Source organism: Mauremys reevesii, linkage group 3 (genome assembly GCF_016161935.1).
Source record: "Mauremys reevesii isolate NIE-2019 linkage group 3, ASM1616193v1, whole genome shotgun sequence".
Classification (NCBI taxonomy): Eukaryota; Metazoa; Chordata; order Testudines; family Geoemydidae; genus Mauremys; species Mauremys reevesii.
The window spans coordinates 56,571,355-56,583,702 of NC_052625.1; the positions used below are offsets into that span (position 1 = coordinate 56,571,355).

General features: G+C 42.5%; 1 protein-coding gene and 1 long non-coding RNA gene across 2 annotated transcripts in view; one reads left to right on the forward strand and one right to left on the reverse strand.

The window, feature by feature from the left end:
• The window catches only part of CAPN13 (calpain 13), an 89,134-nt gene that overhangs the window by 20,602 nt on the left and 56,184 nt on the right, over positions 1-12,348 (forward strand). The window contains exon 3 of the mRNA XM_039528259.1: positions 8,442-8,812. The gene's annotated coding sequence lies outside the window, so the exon portion shown is untranslated. The remainder of the gene's footprint in view (positions 1-8,441; positions 8,813-12,348) is intronic.
• Positions 1,268-6,672, reverse strand: LOC120399975. Its single transcript, XR_005595439.1, has 3 exons — positions 6,652-6,672; positions 4,608-4,702; positions 1,268-1,308 (listed from the first exon to the last, which is right to left on the reverse strand). It is a non-coding gene; the product is annotated as an uncharacterized LOC120399975 (long non-coding RNA).

The following is a 12,348-nucleotide window of genomic DNA, read 5'->3' on the forward strand; positions in this document are numbered from 1 at the left end:
AGCAACAGAGTCCCTGGAGTGACCTACCTGCAGCATCTGGAAGACAGCACCATGCCGGCTCATATTTGAATGGTTGGTTTTTCAAACAGGAAGGCTCGGGACTTGTTTTTTGAAACAAAAGCTGAAATTCTGCAGAAATTGATACTTTAGGGCCCTCACTTTTCATCGAAAGTTTCATTGTGAACTAGAGCGGGGTGGGAACCAGATTTTCAGTGTTGTGGGAAATTCCATGAGTTTGAATGGGTTCCTCCCACTCTGAAAGACCGCCCCCCCCCCAAAAAAAATTTCCCACTAAACCAAATTCCCACCTAGTGCTAACTTTGTATGACCAAATTCCAACTCGGGCCAGACCAGGCTGCTTGGTTTGTAAGAACTGAGCAGTGAAGTTCAGAGTCCAGTTTCTAAGAATAAATATCCACCGATGGCATGATATATCTGCAAAGAGTTACATTTTCATGACAAATTCCCCCTATCGTTGCAATTGGATCCTACTCAAAAACTGATGTGCACCTTCATGATGTACTGTTAAACGGTTGCCATATTTCACCGGAAAAGTAGCTGCATCTAATTGCTCAGCAAAGTGACTCGTGTGCTTAAGGCCAAATGCTGGAGTCCTTGATCTGTTTTTACTCAGGCAAACTCCTTCATGAGGAGCGAACACTGATTAAGGGCCTCCTAATTTGCCCCACAGTTTACACAGTCAATAAAAAATTGTGTTTTAGAATGAAAGATGCTTTCATATAAATATAAGATTATAAACAGAGCAAAGAAAAGCGTTTCTTGCCTATAAATAACAAGTAGAGGAAAGGAATTGGTAGCATGAGACAGGTATACAAAATAACAAATAGGTTAGTAAAATTGATTGTTAGTTCTCTCTCATCCAGCCCCATAATACTAGAGCAACGGGACACTCAGTGAAAGTGACTGGTGGCAAATGTAAAAGCAGAGGGAGGGTTTTGTTTGTTTTTTCTTTACACAGCACATGGTTGTGCTCACTGTCCTAGGAAATTACTGGCCCTGATTTTCCCCTCCCTTACAGCCATATAAATCAGGTGCAACTCTGCGAACGTAAATGGATTTACATCGACATAAAACCAGTGGAAATGAGAAACTTAGATGTAGTCAGAAATATATCACAAGGGATAACAGTCATGATACCTCAGAACATGAGCTCCGTGGGTGGAACGAGGATGCTTAAGCATACAGAATTTGTTGGTTCCCCATATGTTGTTGTTTCTCCTCCAAAGCATGTAAGAACAGGCCATTGCTAGAGGAAGTATATTGGCCAAGACAAATCACTGGGCTGTCCTACATAGAGATGGTTTGGGAGGAAAAGAGGATATTTCATAAAATTATCAAACAAAAAAGGGCTTTCATTTTATCCAACCCCCCACACACACAATTTTTCTTTTAAAAAATACTACTCTCTTTTTCGTGACTAGTTTTTATTGACTTTTTTAAAGCTATTTATTTACAATGTTTTAACATGTTTACAAATCCTTGCCACATAAATATCAGAAACAAAACTATCATTACAATGGTTAATTTTTGTTTAAAGAGATATTACACAGGAAGAGGGTCATCAGATCTTTCTATTTAACAGGATGATACCATATTACAGGGTGAGCATCATTACAGCACTTATAGTATTGTTTCTAGAGATTTTATTAAATTGCGTGAAATTTCTATATACACATATGAGATCAGGCATGTTTATCAAATGTCAATATTCAAAAAAATTGGATGGGTGTGCTGGGTTTTTTTTCTGGTGACTGTACTTTTGAGTATTGAATAAAGGGTAACCAAATATCTATCAAATATCAGAGTCCTGCACTTAGGACAGAAGAATCCCATGCACTGCTACAGGCTGGAGACCGATTGGCTAAGCAGCAGTTCTGCAGAAAAAGACCTGGGGATTACAGTGGACGAGAAGTTGGATATGAATCAGCAGTTTGCCCTTGTTGCCAAGAAGGCCAACGGCATATTCAGGACCGGATCTACAGTTTTCGCCGCCCCAAGCAGCACACCGAATTGCCGCTGCGGACGGTGAGGGCAGTCCGTGTGCCCTTAGGCCGGCAGGCGCGTTTCCGCGGCGGCGGCAATTCGGCGGCAGCTTTTGTGTTTAGCTGAAGCCGCCGCAGACAGCTAAATATAGAAGCTGCTGCCGAATTGCCGCCAATGTGGAAACGCACGTGCCGCCCTAAGGGCACACGGACTGCCCCCGCCGTCTGTGGCGGCAATTCGGCGCGCTGCTGGGGGCAAAACAGGGACTGCCGCCCCTTGAAGATTGCCGCCCCAAACACTAGTTTGGAATGCTGGTGCCTGGAGCCGGCCCTGGGCATATTGGGCTGTATTAGTAGGAGCATTGCCATCAAATTGAGGGAAGCGATTATGCCCCTTTATTCGGCACTGGTGAGGCCACACTTGGAGTATTGCGTCCAGTTTTGGTCCCCCCCACTACAGAAGGGATGTGGACAAATTGGAAAAATACCAGTGGAGGGCAACGAAAATGATTAGGGAGGTGGGGCACATGAATTACGAGGGGAGGCTGAGGAAACTGGGGTTATTTAGTCTGCAGAAGAGAAGAGTGAGGGGGGATTTGATAGCAGCCTTCAACTACTTGAAGGGGGTTTCCAAAGAGGATAGGGCTTGGCTGTTCTCAGTGGTGGCAGATAACAGAACAAGGAGTAATGGTCTCAAGTTGCAGTGGGGGAGGTCTAGGTTGGATATTAGGAAAAACTATTTCATTAGGAGGGTGGTGAAGCACTGGAATGGGTTACCTAGGGAGGTGGTGGAATCTCCTTCCTTAGAGGTTTTTAAGGCCCAGCCTGACAAAGCCTTGGCTGGGATGATTTAGTTGATGTTTGGGGATTGGACTAGATGACCTCCTGAGGTCTCTTGCAACCCTAATATTCTATGATTCTATGATCTAAGCATCTGTCTGTCCTCTATTTTTCTGGGCATGTATAACTGATGTGTTAATAGTTCCATAACCTCCTATACTTTTTTGAACCAATCCTCTGTGGTTGGGCTATTTTTCTTTTTCTAATGAAAGGCTACCTACCAATAATTGAGCCTCAACTAGAGGATGAGAGATTAAGTCTTCATTTCCTTTTGTAAAGCCACTTCCTCTAGAAAGCCCCAGCAGGATTACTAAAGGATCATTTGGTAATAAATACCCAATAATTTCTGATATTTGGTTACAGATTGTATCCCAATGCTCTCTGATGACTAGACATGTCTACCATATATGCATAAAATTTCCTCTTTCACCACAATTTCTCCAACATTTATCCCCATTCAATTTACAAATATTTTTAACCTGACTGGCATGAGTGGGAAACAGTATTTTAAAGAAACTTTCTTTGATTATTCTATAGGCCAAGACTGCTGGTCCTCTTTTCCAGATCAAATCCCATTCCTTTGGGGATAATCTGCCTATCCAGGTCCTTTTCCCAGCAGGACATATATGGCATTTTCATTTTTTTTTGTTTTGTTTTGTTAGCAGAGTCACCTGCAAAGAATGTTATAAATTATTTATAGTGGATTTTTTTCCCCATAGTTAACTTTAATAGAAGTGATGGAATCCGGTCATCTGTCTGTATAAAACAGGTTTTCTAGAAAGCTGAGAAACATAAAGCCTGATTTGAAAGTACTGGTACCTAGGGAGAGTGGACCAGTTAAAGTCAGTTTTGATCTCCAAATAAGCTAGAAAAATTTCTCTACTGAGTATCTGGCCAACCGTGTGTATTCCATGGCTCTCCCAATCTTTGAAGCAATCTGGTTTGTAATTTTAGTTAAAATCTAGATTATTTGCAATCAGTGTCATTGATGAGGGAAAAAGAACTGATCTTGTCTCTAGTTCTGTCCCAAACCCATAGAGTAGCCTTTGCTAAAGGATGTGGGTAAATTTCTGGCAGACATGAGTTATTACTAATCCATGGTAGCCTAGCAATGTTTACACGGTCACAATTTTCTTGTTCAATATAGGCCCAGTGTTTGGCTGGGTTAGAGTGCCCTCAGTCCACTACTGCTTTGAGCTGGTACTCTAGTACCATAGAGTATTTGGAATAGCTCATCCACCTTGTTTAATGGCCATGTACAAAGTATCTGTTCTCTCTTTTGGTCTTTTCTTATTTCATGTAAATTCTAACAATATCCTCTCTGTTCCTGCTGGTGTTTCAGCTGGGTTCACCACAGAAGGGTTATGAAACAAGAACGATATCCTAGGCAGACTGTTCATTTTGACTGCGGCTATTCTTCCCAATTAAGAAGTTGCATACATCCCTCAACACTCCAGATCTTTGTTCAGTCGCTGAAGTAGCGGCTTGACATTTAAATCATAGAGCTCTTCTAAGTTGTTTGAGATTTAAATTCCCAGCTATCTTACAGAATTTGTTTCCCATTTGTACCCAAACGTTTTCTGGAAGAGTGACTGTTCAGTCTGGCAAATCTATAGCTAGCATTTCAGATTTGGCATAATTTAAATCCAGATGCTTTCTCAAAGTCCTGGATTTCTTTAGAAATTAATTGTAAGGAAACATTTGGTTCAGATTTAAAAAAAAAAACCCTAAACAATTAAAAGTACATAAAGGTCAATGACTTACAGCTTACATAAGTTTCCAAATACTGCATGTTTCAAGGGCTCTCCAGCAGAATTATGCAATTTTGCAACTCTTCAGAGCGGCAGGACCAGACAATGCTACATAGACATAACACATTAAGGTGGGGGTAAAAGCAACAAAAGAGGAAAGGACACCCATAAATAAAAGAACAAAGGGACCAGGGAGGGGAAAGGAAAAGGAGGGGGCATAACTGCTCACTTTTAAATGTTTGTCCACACTAGAATAAAAAAAGGAGAGACGAGGGTACAAGAATCCGAAGAAATATTTTCCCCTGAGCTTTCTCTTTCGTGTCCTCCCCTTTTTCCAGTGATGGGGGGAAAGTCTTTAAAAAAGTAAGTGGGTTCTTCCCCCATCACAACTCTCTCTCTCACTTTTTTCCAGTGGGGAGGGGAGGGAAGAAATGTAAGGGATTTTTTTTCCACCCGTGTGAATGCCACAAACTCCCCCCCCTTCCCAAAAGTCAATTTTTCATTTTAAACACTTTTGCCTAAAAAAAAGTGACAATTTTCTAGTCGTGTACATTTTTCCTGAAAATGTTCCGGTTGGTTGAGAAGGCCTTGTCCATCAAAAAAGTTCAGACAGAAGACTTTTAACTGGCTCTATTCCTATATAATGCTCTTCTGTTCCACTGCGGATGAGACTGCTTCCTGGAATTTCATTTTTCAAATAGAGGAGATGGCTAACATCACTCATGCATAATCTGAAAGAAAAAACCCTTCTCTCCAAAGAAATGGCATTACTGAGGCGTTCATCATAAATGGGCAGAAATGGCATTTCCAGATAAAAGCACGGAGCTTGTCATGCTGGATTTAGGCTGCTGGCCCATCAAATCCATCCTCTTCTTCCTGGTGCAGCCCCAAAAACAGCCAACTAAAACACCCTAATGCACCAGGCCAAATGTGTGGTGGGTGACAGAGTGCGTGTGTGTGGTGGGGGGTACGTCAGCGGAGTATTCCTATCAGGCCTTTGCAGTAATGACTCTATACCCTGAGGCAGGATATTTCATTACCGTTATCTTGTAGAATAACACACTGAGCATCTCTAGTAACTTCCATCTGAGGAGTTCAAGGTGCTTTACCAAGGTTATTGAATTAATTCTCATGACACCCCTCTGAGGCAGGTATTTTACATGGATAATCTAAGACCACAGAGAGGTTAAGGGACATATCCACAGTTGCACAGTGATTCAGGGGCAAAGCTGGGACTCAAACCCAGAACTCTTAGCTCCCTGCCCTAACTACTAGATTCCTGGACCAGATCCTGAGCTCTTTACTCCAACTTTGCTTAATCCATACTCAGTAAAAACTTCTATCTGGCCAAATCCTGAGGTGCTGAGCACCTGCTAACTTCATTGGGAGCTGCAGGTTCCCATCACCTCTCAGCTTTTGGCCCACTGATGTCAGTAGGAGTTATAGCTGAATGAAGGTTGAATAGTTGTTGATCCTTGTTTTTTTATAACCCAGAGACAATAGTTGACAGCATAGAAATTACTGTGTTTTGTACTCCCAAGATCCCAAAGCACTTTGCAGTCAATTAATTAATTAATTCACACGACACCCTCTCTGAGGTAGATAAGTATTCTCCATTTTGCAAAAGGAGAAACTGAAGCACAGAGAGGTTTAAGTGACTTAACCAAGGTCACGCAGGAAGTCAATGACAGAACAGAACACATGTCTCCTGATTCATGGGCCTATATTTTTCAGCCATTAGTCTATTCATCTCATGGATTTCTTGTAAATATCACAAACACTTAACAGAGCAAATAATCCACTCACTCATTAACACAAATAAGTCTGTCTGCTTCCTGGGTTTGAGTACTTTTAAGCCACTGTGAAAATGGACACATCAATACAACCCTCCACAGAAAAGCTGACAGTCACAGAACGGTGTCATGCTGCAATAACCAAAATCCCCTGCCAGGCGGCTGATGGTGCTTTCTAATCAACTTTGCAATGAATATTTCTTAAATCATTGTTAATCCACCATTTAAGCAGAGATATTGGTTCCAGACAATGAATCACAATACCTAGAGGGAAATATACCTGCCATTTCCCCAGAGAGCAGGTGATTAACAGACCAAGCGTGCTTGTCAGATGAGCTGGCAGCAGTGGTGTTTATCACCTCAGAGCTCCTTGCTTGAAATGAAAGGAACTTTCCTTCCTGTTTTTGATGCAATCAGCTTTTATTTATGTGGGACAAGTGTGAAACTGCTCTTAAAGGAAAACTGCACCTGTTTTGCACTCGGGGGTAAATTCTGCTCTCAGTTACACTGAAATCCGGACTGAGCGCAGGACTCTGATGGAGAAATGTGTGTCCCTCCCGCGCCCCCTCCCAAAGTTCACAAGGTAAGAAGTAGTTATGAAGGAGCAACACTTTTAGAGGAACAGTGATCCCCTGTATGACCCAGACCTGAACTGAATGTTGAGGAAGAGGCTGAAATATTTGCTTAATGTTTTTTTTCCCCTCTGTCAGGGGCGCTGGAACAATTTGTATAGTGTGGATTCTGAAAGCCATTTAACCAAACTGTAAACCCCGTATATGATGGAAGCCACTTCAAGCCAGGGGGTGCTGCAGCACCCCTAGCTCCACCCCCTATGCCCTCTGATCTTCATTTTCTCCTTCCTCTGTGCTGCTGGGATCCCAGCCCACCCAGAATCAAGAGGAAGCCTGTCCCAAAGGGATTTCCACACCCAAGCACTTCAGGTAGTTTGGATAAGTTTGGAAATAAGGATCTGAATATTGGGGTGACTTTTTCCCATGTCAAACCCCAATGCTGACCATCCCGAGCAACTCCTGAACACATCACTGGTAACAAGCACTTGCCATGGTGATTACACTTGTTACCTTGAATAAGGGGTGGTAATTACACCTGGAGAGTGTCAGAGGGGTAGCCGTGTTAGTCTGGATCTGTAAAAAGCAACAAAGAGTCCTGTGGCACCTTAAAGACTAACAGATGTATTGGAGCATGAGCTTTCGTGGGTGAATACCCACTTTGTCAGACGCACATGCACATGCATCTGATGAAGTGGGTATTCACCCATGAAAGCTTATGCTCCAATACGTCTGTTAGTCTTTAAGGTGCCACAGGACTCTCTTTGTTGCTTTTTACACCTGGAGAAGGGCTCAAGGCAAAGACCTGCATTTGAACCTGCCTTTCTTAAGTGTCTGTATATTTATTTATTTATTTCCTCCAGTTCCTATGGAACTTCTCGGGAATGATGCAATAGTTTGAAAGGCAGAATGTTTATTCTACTGAGAGCTGGGGATTCAGCTGCAGAAGCCAGTATGCTGCTCCTCTGGAGAGCTCTTTGGAGTTACTTGTTTTAGGGCTTGATTATTTATCTAATCTATCGAATCTTATCTATCTATAATGCACCTCTATATCATTTAGCCTGAAGTTAAGATTAAAATTGAAGGCCAAGATTTTCAAAAGCGATGTGTGATTTGGCTGGCTCAATTTTTGGGTGCCTAATTTAAGACCCCTTAAGGGAGCCTGATTTTCAGGAAGCACTGAGCACATTTCCTCTTAAAAGGGCCTGATTTTCAGATGCCTCAAGTTGGGAGTCCCAAAAATGTTATGTTTGCTGGGTGCATTTTTAAGCCTTGGCTTCAGGCTGTGTTAAGATGGGGTCCAATTCCAGAAAGCCTTATGAGTAATCCTTTCTCACGCTAGCAGTACCATATAAAGTAAATTGAACTACTTGAGTGACTGAGACAATGCAGAATCAGACCTATGGTTATGCAAAGGATTTAGAATTAGATGTTAAGCATTAATAGGTATTGATTGGCCTGAAATACCTACTTCTTTTATTACAGATGGAAGAATGAAGCATGATCATAGATTTCACACTTTGTGGTGAGTCTGCATTTCCTGGTGGAGCCAAGAAGAAAACCGATTAAGTGAAAGCTGGCAGCAGTCAACAAACTCTGCTCTGTTGTAACAAAGACCATAGGAGACCAACCATCAACTTGGATAGGAGAGCAAACAGGGTCATTGTGGAGGTCAGATAGAAGAGATGTGTACTGTGGCCCTTCTGCACCTGCACTGTGGATTCTATACTTGGTCCTGAACTGAGATTCACCCTGGCAGTGTTTACTCAAGGAGGTGGGGCAGTTCTTGTATAAAGCAGCACTGGACTGAAACTGAAAACCACACATCTGTCGCCTTGTCACCGGAGGCATTACAGGTAAAACCTCGCTTTGCTGTTCTACTTATTTAAAGATTAAATAGGAGAAATATTGGTACTGGAAAAGCATCACAGATGTATCAAAAGGGATTTGGCTTGGGGAGATGGGCTGGGTTTCTAACGTAGTCCTGGAGGTATAATGTTACCTGGAGGAATTGCTTCTATGACTCCAAAATGAGAGAGAGCGAGCGAGCGAGCAGCGTTTTCAAAGCAGCAAGATGGGTTTGCTTTCCTCTAAAGAACCTCCCTGTGGAATGGTAAGTTGTCTGAAGTAACTGGTAGTGGAGATCCTAAGATAACAATGACTGCATCATATGCTGTAGTTAAACGATGCGGTAAAAAGGTAACTGGCAATATCCTGTGTTGTATATGTAAAATGAAGGAAATTTGACTTTGTGAATAGTATATGAGAATTCCTTACGGGCAGTTCAGAGTTAGAAGGCCGTGTCATGTGTCACTGGAAAGGTAACATCCGCTAGACTTACAATAGCATTGTGAATTTTGTCTTGATGTCCAGAGACATTATTGGCTTTCACACAGAGCACATGTTTAGCTGCACAACATTGTCTCCCAGTGTGGTGGGGTGGGGTTACTTGAGTAATGCTTTCCCATCTTAGAGGAGCACTGTGAAGCTAACTCACTGGTGTTTATAAAGGGCTTTGAGATCCTTGGGGGACAGGGTCTATAAAGAAAAAAGGACTTTCCCTGTGATTGCATAATGCGGGCTGTAGTCAAGGTTAAATATGCAGGTACACTGGTGGAGGGGAAATAGGGGTGGGCAGGATTTCCCAGAATTCTAACAACCTATAAGGCTAAGTTCAGTTGTTTTCCCCTAAGAGACAGAGAGCCAATCGGGCCAACATTTGGTGGAAATATTTTTAAAAGATGGATTGGGAACACTTTCTGAAGGGCAATAAAAGAGGCTGAATAGTTCAAATATGAAGTAGGGAAAAAATGTTCCTTCTTGCTTACTGCCTTATTTCTACTTTGGACTCAGTGGAAAACTGCAGAAAGAGCCACTGAATAGTGAGGTATATAATATTGCACCAAAAACGCTATTAAAAAAACATTAAGATTGCAAAGCCAAGCACTCTGAAGTTAGGAAATGCCAGAATGAAGGTTGCCTGTGCATCTTTAATTCAGCACCCTTGTGCATATGCATTATGAGGCACTCTTTAATTACTATAGTGAGAGATTGTGCCACACACTGTCTAAGAAACTGAGGAAGCACCTGATCAGCAGAGACCATCCTGTACAGCAAACAGGAGAAGATCAAGAATGAGCTCTCAAAACTGGAGACTCTCTTACAAAACCAACCTTCCACACAAACTTCCACGTGGCTGGATTTTACAAAAATGAGACACGGCATTTACGATGCACACTTTACTTCTCTACAGAGGAAAAAGGACAGTAAACTATCTAAACTCCTACATGCCACAGGGGGCTACAACAGTGGTACCCTTAACTCACCCAACAATATTGTTAATCTATCCAACCACACACTTAGCCTGGCAGAAGAGTCTGTCCTAGCTCAGGGACTCTCTTTCTGCGTCCCACCCCCACACACGTCACAGTTCTGTGGTGATCTGGATGCCTACTTTCATCATCTCCGACTCAGGGGATATTTTCAACACACCACTGAACCCACAGGAACCCTCCTACTAACACTACAAGAAGAAGAATTCTGCGTGGACTCCGCCTGATGGTCAAAATGACAGGCTGCACTTCTACATAGAGTCCTTCCACAGACGTGCACAGGCTGAAATAGTGAACAAACAGCATCACTTGCCCCATAACCTCAGCTGTACAGAACGCAACACCATCCACAGCCTCAAAAACAACTCTGACATTATAATCAAAGGGGCTGACAAAGGAGGTGCTGTAGTCATCATGAACAGGTTGGATTATGAATAGTAGGCTGCCAGGCAACTCTTCAACACCACCTTCTACAGGCCACTATCCTCCAATCCCACTGAGGAGTACCAAAAGAAACTACTCCATCTGCTCAAGAAACTCTTTGCTATAGCACAGGAACAAATCTACACAGACACACCCCTAGAGCCCCGCCTCATCAATTATTGGGAGTGGACCACATCTACCGTGACTGAATTGGCCTCGTCAACACTGGTTCTCCACTTGTAAGGTATCTCCCTTCTCTTCATGTGCCAGTATATTTACGCCTATATCTATAATTTTCACTTCATACATCTGAAGGAGTGGGTTTTTTACCTATGAAAGCTTATGCACAAATAAATCTGTTAGACTTTAAGGTGCCACTGGACTCCTCGTTGTTTTTGTGGACACAGACTAACACAGTTACCCCTCTGATCTTTAATTACATGAGCACTTATTATATTTCCATAGGACCCCGGCCTATCTGACTTACCTCTTCTAGATAGCATAGTCTTCCCCTGTGATGAAGGGAGAGCTGATCTGTGGTTGTCCATGATGGAGGGTGTTTCGGGATCTTCATAGTGCCATGCTTTGCTCCCTCCAAACACAGATGTTGGTTTGAAGAAACCTTCTAATGCTCCGAGTCAAATTCCTCCTTGTGGAGGGGTCCAGCACAAGGGGAACACAACACACTCAAGTCTCATTTAAACCCCAAGAGCCTGATTCACTATTGCCCTGCACCTTGCACAGCCTTTCACATTAGTGGAAAGCAATTGTAAGAAGCTGCCAGATCAAAATGGTGTCATTTTGTGTCCCCTCTGCACAGGTGTAAATATCTACGCACAGTGCAAGGCAATAGAAAATCAGGGTCTGAGTGTCTGATTCTATGCATTGAAGTTGACTTCAATGGGTGAAGGATTGAGTCCTGCCAGCTTAAGTGGAACTCGCATGGTTCATGGGCCTTGTGTAGGCTCAATTTCAGGGGTGAATTTCAGCCAGCCAGAGCAATATCTTGCTTGGATATGCACATGCGCAGACATACATGATTCCGGCAAAGCTGATGAAGTTATTCTGCAAAAGGAGGGTAGTTAACTGCCTTATCTTCTACATGCCAGTTGCTAAATTATTCCCAGTGTGTTAAACAATGTAATTAAACACATACACGCACACTAAAAACCCTTGTTCTCCGTCAGAAGAGAGAGAGTGAGCGTGCGTCAGTCCCAGCCTTCAAGCTCTGTTAGTTTTAATTTGAGTCGTGGAATTAGTAATCAGTTTTGCTGGAACACTGTTGCGGGAAATAGATCTTAGCATGCACAAGGCCTAGGTACCGTTTCAAATGAGTATTTGTTAAGGAGAAACCATTCCCTGTCGTGTTATGGTACATTACATGAGATTTATTTCCATTGTATTGAAAAATGCAAGCCAAAAAGGAATGTTCTTTCTCTATGTCAGCTGAGGGCTATTTCTGAATTTCATCTGATTTCTTTGAAATGAAATTGCTTTTTAAAATTAAATAACAAGCCAAGACACTCCTGGTCTTTCCAGGGGAAAGCCCTAAGAGGAAAGGATTTTAACTACCTAGAAGGGCAATAATACTCTCTAAAACATGGGGAAGCTATATGAGCAGTTTTAGTGAATCTAGA